The following is a 7,500-nucleotide window of genomic DNA, read 5'->3' as shown; positions in this document are numbered from 1 at the left end:
GACATTGTGATGCCTCACTACAGGCAAAAATTAAAACGCAAGGAAAAAACAAAAATCTATGGAAAGGTTTTTAGTGAGACAAACAACAGTGAATCACAACCAGGTCCTAATAGTATGCAGGCAAAACATAGGAGAGAGTGTACCCCAGAGAAGTCATCACTGCCTGATGTTATAATGGAGGGGACTTCCCTTCCAAACAGTAACACCTCTCCTCCTCCCCCCTCCTAATCATCTTCCATACACATCAAGAGTCCTCCATACAGGTAAGATAAACATGTGTACTATATTGTAGTTAGAGAAAAAATTTGTATTCAGTATAAAATATATTTTTAAGTTAATATTTTCGGGGGTGTGGAACAGATTAATCTAATTCCCTTTATTTCTTATGGGAAAAATCGCTTCGACTTAGTCGATATTTTGACTTACGTATGTCTCTGGGAACGGATTACCATCATAAATCGAGGCCCCACTGTAGTTTGTTTAAGTAAGGACACACTGTAGTAATTTAAACAGCACAAATGCAATTAAGCAATGAAGTTAGCCATTCTGACTCTTGTTACTTCTAATTTACAACCAATAAAGATGCAGGACTTTAAAAACAGCCTGGGAAATAAATCTACTAAATATTCCTACATAATAAGTAAATATAACAAAATAAATTATCCTCACAGGCTTAATCAAAACATGTTCATACCTATTTTAAGAGGCCATGTGTAAGAGAAGAAAATCAAGCTCGATCAAAATTCTTTTGTCAATATACTTATAAAGAATATATATGAAACATTGGTAGAAATCCTTACACAGCTGTATTGACAATTATAAACATCAGTGGTGTTTTGAATCTTCACTAAGAAGACTGGATTAGCTAAATGAAAAATGTTAGTACACGTATCCTTATTTAAGTTTTTCCACCGGATGACTACCATACACAACATTCCTATACTGTAACTGATTTGGACCAATATCATGAAAATTACACTTAATACATTGTACTTTGATGCTACTAACCACAGCATTAAAATTTCATAGCTTCAATGAATTCAAAAGCACTGCAATATTGACTTTTCCTCATACTACTGTATTGTCCGAATTAAGCATAGGTTAGGTTAAGTAGGAATTGATAGGTTAAGTAGGATGCCTATGTTCATTCATTTCTGGTTAGACAAACCCACTACAAATTTGATGCTAATTAAATCCTGAGACCAGGCTGATATATTTGTGCCAAGTCTCAAATGTTTAATGTGCTGTAGTATGTAATTGTAGATACACAACTGAGAGATGTCATCTTGCCAGCCAACATGATCACTGGGAAAAATTTGCTCTAGAAAACATTTATGGAAAATTATACTTGAAAGAATTCAAAATAACAAAAAAAAACTGCAAACAGGAAAGTTACCAAATTTAAAGATGAATTAGAGCAAATTTGTTTTTTTCTAAATTTGATTCATGCTAAATTGGGATTCACTGTTTCCATTGGCCTCATGAATATTTATTATTTAACAAAACCAATTTTAGTGGTAGATAGTGCTGATATGTTATTATTTATGCATTTCTGTATATTCAAAGACAGAATCAGTTTCTGTATTGAATGCAGAGTAGGTGACTGCAGACTTTAAATGTAGACCGCAAGTCTAGTAGATATTACAATTATTTTCTTAATTTGTATAACACTATAACATTCAACAACTCCTAAGAACATAACAGTTAAAGATTTTGTTTATTGTTTTCCCGTTGACAATAGCTGATCCACGACTGAGCAACGATGATGTCAAAAGGCGAGTCAATATCCAAGCTGTCACACAGAGGCACTTCTATGTACCCACACCTGCTTAATAAAAAGAAATAAACCACTTATGAATTTACTTAAATTGCTGTACTAGCCTCTACTACTAAAAGAGAAGAGTTGATTATTAGTTACAGTGTATAATGGAGAATCTACAGTACATTTGGCTACATTTTCCAAACATTAGATGATGTCATGATTCCACTCATAGCTTAGCATATGGCTCGGGGCATATGTGAGTTGTTCTCACTTTAAGTACCTTCTCTTTTCAACTCTGGTTATTATTCATGCCACTATGATCATTTTAAATGAGTCTAAGTAGGAAAAGAGTGAATGCAAGTTTGGTGTTGCAGGAGATTTTTACTAGGTATAGTGGGCTATGTAAGAATCCAGAAGCCGAGGGCACTTTCCCATTCCAGAAGGCAATATTTGAAGTTTCTATAAGCACATATGTGACAGTGTTCCCAAGAAGTTCACAAGAGTTCCCAAGAAGAGTTGACGAGTGCAGCAGTTGGTTTAAGAATTTGGGAAATGTATACAGAGCACCACTTGGTTCCCGAACTTTAGTTATCCGAAACTTCCAGTTTCCCGATTGGGGTTGGGGTTACCCTACACGAACCAAATTCGGGTGAGGAAGCGGTCAGCCAAGCGTCGCGCCGGCCCGTGGTGGTGGGTGGGTGGGTGGGAGATGGTTTAGTTTGCCCACTGACCGTGTCGGGCGCCGCCTGCTACCCTGTGACGTCACGTTAGGGGCCTGGTAGCCTGGTGGATAGCGCGCAGGACTCGAAATTCTGTGGTGCGGGTTTGATTCCCGCACCAGGCAGAAACAAATGGGCAAAGTTTCTTTCATCCTAAATGCCCCTGTTACCTAGCAGTAAATAGGTACCTGGGAGTTAGTCAGCTGTCACGGGCTGCTTCCTGGGGTGTGTGTGTGTGGTGTGGAAATAGAAAAAAAAAAGTAGTTAGTAAACAGTTGATTGACAGTCGAGAGCCGGGCCGAAAGAGCAAAGCTCAATCCCCGCAAACACAACTAGGTGAATACAGACTCACGGCCTAGTGTTCCCATTGTTTGAATTTGTCACGAGACTGAAGTGTTTTACATATCAGCATAATCAAGGAACATCTGTGTACCATGTCTACTCTAAATGCACGCATTGTGTCAGTGAAAGCATCTACAAGCGGGTTACGTAAAAGAAAGAGGTCAGTGATGACATTTGAGAAGAAAGTTGAAATAATTAAGAAGGTGGAGAGCAATGTCCCGAGAAGTGTCGTGTGCGCTGAATATGGCATTAGTAAAAGTACTGTTTTTGATCTTCTTAAGGCTAAACCTATCATTTTTTACTATTTTTCTAGAAGTGAAAGTGATAAAGGAATACGAAATAGAAAGGTAGTAAGTAAAGCAAAGGTAGAGAGTGTTGATAACGCAGTATGGGAGTGGTACAAACAGAGACGTGAGGTGACGAAGAAGCCAGTGGCAGGCTGGCTGCTCGTGGAAAAGGCGCATGAATTTCACCAAGCAATGAAAATTACTCAAAAGTGTGTATACAGTGATGGATGGCTCAGAAGCTTTAAAACCCGTCATGGCATCAGGTTCATTAAAGTGCATGGTGAAAGACAATCTGCTGATATTGTTGGTGCTGATGAATATGTAAGTAAATTTGCGGAGATGGTACAGGAACAAAATTTATCTCCAGAGCAAATTTATAATGCTGATGAGACAGGTTTGTACTGGCGTATGCTTCCCACAGACACGATGGCTCATAGTGGTGAGGACGATCCTTCAGGTGGTTATAAACAGAACAAACAGAGAATTTCTTTGTTGTGCTGTGCAAATGCAGCTGGCATGCACAAATTAAAATTACTTGTGATTGGAATTAGTAAAAACCCCAGGGCTTTAAAGTCAGCCAGGTGCCTCCCTATGATTTATAAGGACCAGCCAAGTGCGTGGATGTCTCGAGTAATATTTGTCGAGTGGTTTAATAAAAACTTTGTACCCGAGGTGAAGGAGCACCTGAAAAGTGTTGGTCTCCCACAAAACAGCAAAGTTGTGCTGCTGCTAGATAACAGTTCAACGCATCCATAAGGTGATGAGCTAGTAAATGGCAATATTATTGGAACATTCTTGCCACCCAATACAACTTCAGTGAGCCAACCCATGGATCAAGGAATAATTAAGAACCTTAAACACCACTACAAGAGGATGTTTGCCAGACGTCTTAATAATCAGCTTGGAACAATTAAGGACTTCTATAAAGTCTTCACAATAAAGTCAGCTATCTGGACTACTGCTAGTGCATGGGATAAGGTAAAGCAGACAACTCTAAGAAATGGTTGGAAAAAAACTTTGGCCCATGTCAAGTCTGTTTCCTGAGGAAGATGACGAGGCAGATTTTGAAGGATTTGCGGTGAAGAAAGTTAGCGAGAGGAAAAAATTAAGAGAGGAACTTATAGCCTATGTCAAGGGGATTAAGTCCCCTGAGCTTAGAGCAGAACTGGTGACTGAAACAATAGAAGATGACATAGATAGATGGATAGATTTTGATGAAGAAGCCCCAAACAATCGAATCATGACTGATGATGAAATTATAGAATTAGTATGTACAGCAAAAAAGCCAGAAGAGTGCAATGAAGAAGATGGAGAGGAAGATGGAGAGGAAGAGAAAGAGGATGAAGAAACGTTAAAGGAAAAATGTAATATTGAAAAAGTTCAGCAAAATTTTGAAGACATTCTGGCATTTATGGACACGAGTTACAGCGAGTTTGAAACCAAGGACATGATGACTCTGTACAATTTGTATATGAAGTTTTTAAAAACAAGAGCCAAGGGAATGAAACAAATGTCAATTAAAGAGTCTTTTGCAATGGCTTCCAAGAAAGCTCGCATTGCATCACCTGCACCTGAATCATCGCATGTTGACCCAGTCAACCCAGCAACTTCAGTCAACCCAACACCATCAACATCCACCACCACCTCTTCCTTGTAAATAACTATGCTTCAACAACATCGATCATCAACATAAGTGGATCAGGACTTCAATTATTGGTGAGTACAAACAAAATACGGTCCCATTTTGAACCTGTCGGTTTGTTCCCTTAGAGTTTTTTCATAAATTTTTCTATTTTTTTTCCTTCATTTCTTGTATATGAACTTACATGTTAACCGACAGGTCTCATCCCTAAGGGGTTCGGAAACCAAGTGGTGCTCTGTAGCAATGAGGAAGTATATCAGAGATGTAGCAGGTGTGAATGAAATGTAAAATTGTTGAGTGAATGAAGCACAATACATTGAGGAGGCATGGACATGTTTAGTAAACTACCTGGGAATCAGCGGACAGCAAGTGTGGACAAGGGTGATATATAAAGATGATATGGTACAGTAGGGGCAGATGACCAGAATCTTAGAAGGGAACACTGGAACAATACGTAAAAGTAAAGGTGTCTGAAAGAAAGGTTTGTGCTGTGAAAGTCTCCTGGAGAAACTTATGCTGTGGCTACTCCATGATGAGAAGTTACCCAGGAGGAAGTAAGGCACAAGGAATAAACAGATTCAAAACCTAACATTTTGATATTATCATCAAATTACTACAATTGCAGTAAATTTTATTAAATATTAGTCAAGAGTATACACATTTTATGTATTACGGTATTACCTTAATTAATGTATATTTTTGTATTCATCACACACTTAAGGGGCATGCTATCATGTGAGCCTTGAAATTACAGCTGTTTTATTAGAAGAGAAAGATGACATTCTACAACTGAAGAGCATAATTGCCACATACAGTACATGATTCTAAAATCAATGAAAATTGTGACCAGGACAGAATCTATATGATTATTTGTAAATTATAAGAGTTAAAAATAGCAGGTTCTACTAACCTTCCTCCTTGTAGACGACCTTCACGAATCAAATTTGTTCTACAGAAGTAAAACATGCCATTTTCATACATCTCACCAGCCCAATCCTGTCGCCGTGGTCGTTGTTTTGGATTAAAGTTCAGAGGATAACTTTGTTCTCCTGAAATTATAAAGAACTATCAATGAAATTTAAATACCACTGACATGCAATTTTATTACTCTATCTTACTGTAAGTAATAACCCTTTCAAAAAGTATAAAGGTGCATCAAAACCAGTTCATGAACAATTAAGATATTCCTATCTCTTTATTTTTACTTCAGCAAGACCTTTCCATCAATAAAAACCTAACATTGAATGTAATGAAATGCCTCTTTCAGGAGGAGCCCCAGTGGCTCCCTGAAGCTATCTTGCTAAGATTGCTCCATACTTAAAGGTCACATCAGTTGCTGAAGTTCTGTTTGGCCTACTGGGGACATGAGACATCAGGAAAGCCTCCAAAAAGTCAGCAAAACTTTACAGACAACTGGTGGGTTCACAGAAAATGAAGCTTTAGAAATAACCTAACAACTCTGGAAGCAATTTACACACACACCCAGGGACTCATTCAAACTAGCTCAAAACTCTATAATACCGAGTGCCACCAGTAGGCAGCCCAGCCTCTGCCCTCAGCCGGGTCAGCTGATGAACCTGGAAGGGAGGGAGGGAATTTGGGTCATTTAGACTTTACCAGAAAGAGACATTTCATTACATTCAATGCTCAGTTTCTGGGAGAAATCCAGGTAGCTACCCAAAGCTAACCACAGACAACGAGAATGGGACTTACCAGGGAGGAGGAGTGGCATCAGGTATTAGGACAAAGAAGAGATACCAGGCTGAGAGATATGACTCAAAGCAACACAAGACTGACTGGGATCAGGAATAGTGACTAGGAACTGGGCTGCAAGAACCCTATTAAAATGCCAAAACCCCTGAGCCCGAATATAAGCCCAGGACATGTTTGAAAAGACCGCAGCTAAAGAAGTGCACTGTATTTGCAAACATCGTGGGCCTGACAGTAGATCACAGGGTGGCTAGATCTAATGACAGTGGACGACCTGGAAAATGTGAGCCTAGGAACAGGGGACCATGACCTGCAGATAGAAGCCTGCCCCACCATCTCCGAACCCCCCGAAGGAGGACTCGCGCAACGCCACTGCAGGCTGGAGGAAATGACCCGAAACGCCCATGAATCATGGGACTAGGCGAGAGCAAACAGCGCAAGCCTCCCCCCTATTGCACCGTTAATGGGCCGATGATCCTTATGAGAGCCCAACCGATGCTCAGAGTGAGCACTGCGCCGACCAGATGCCGACATCCTCAGGATGGGCCGGCTCCGAATCTGGCACCACTGGCTTACGACGACCGAAGAAACCTTGAGCCTTGGCATGACCCTTCCAGACAGGACCCCCCGCCCCCTGGAGAACTAACAAGTCTGACATAGGCCGGCAACTAAACAAGCCCGACATAGGCTGACAACTAGATGAAGCCGCCTGTAGAAAATGCACCACCACAGACTCTGCAAACAGCAATGGACAAAAAGAGAACAAAAATCTAAGAACCAGGGCTCAAGCAGATTCCAAAGAGAGAACGAGCACCTCCTGTCGGCACGCGAGGTGAGAAGCAAAGAACAGAGACACCGCTTCCTTCAGAATCGGCGCTTACAACTTCAAGACAGCCAACGCCCGAGCTGCTGAGGCAAGTGCACCAGACACCAGTCCAGAACCCAGCTTCTCCACATCCTCCTCGAGCCAGTCTGAAGACAGCTCCAGCAGGGAAAAGAAACGCAAGACCGAAGCCAAATGCCCATGGGCGCTCAAAT

General features: G+C 40.5%; 1 long non-coding RNA gene across 1 annotated transcript; it reads right to left on the bottom strand.

The window, feature by feature from the left end:
* Positions 1-304: 304 nt before the first annotated feature.
* LOC138367885 (uncharacterized) lies at positions 305-5,882 on the bottom strand. The gene is made up of 2 exons (XR_011229443.1): positions 5,663-5,882; positions 305-1,825 (listed from the first exon to the last, which is right to left on the bottom strand). It is a non-coding gene; the product is annotated as an uncharacterized lncRNA (long non-coding RNA).
* Between the last annotated feature and the right edge of the window lie 1,618 nt (positions 5,883-7,500).

The sequence above is a fragment of the Procambarus clarkii genome, chromosome 23 (genome assembly GCF_040958095.1).
Source record: "Procambarus clarkii isolate CNS0578487 chromosome 23, FALCON_Pclarkii_2.0, whole genome shotgun sequence".
NCBI classification, from domain to species: Eukaryota; Metazoa; Arthropoda; class Malacostraca; order Decapoda; family Cambaridae; genus Procambarus; species Procambarus clarkii.
The sequence above is the reverse complement of the archived record's forward strand: the minus strand, read 5'-3'. Positions and strand labels throughout refer to the sequence as shown.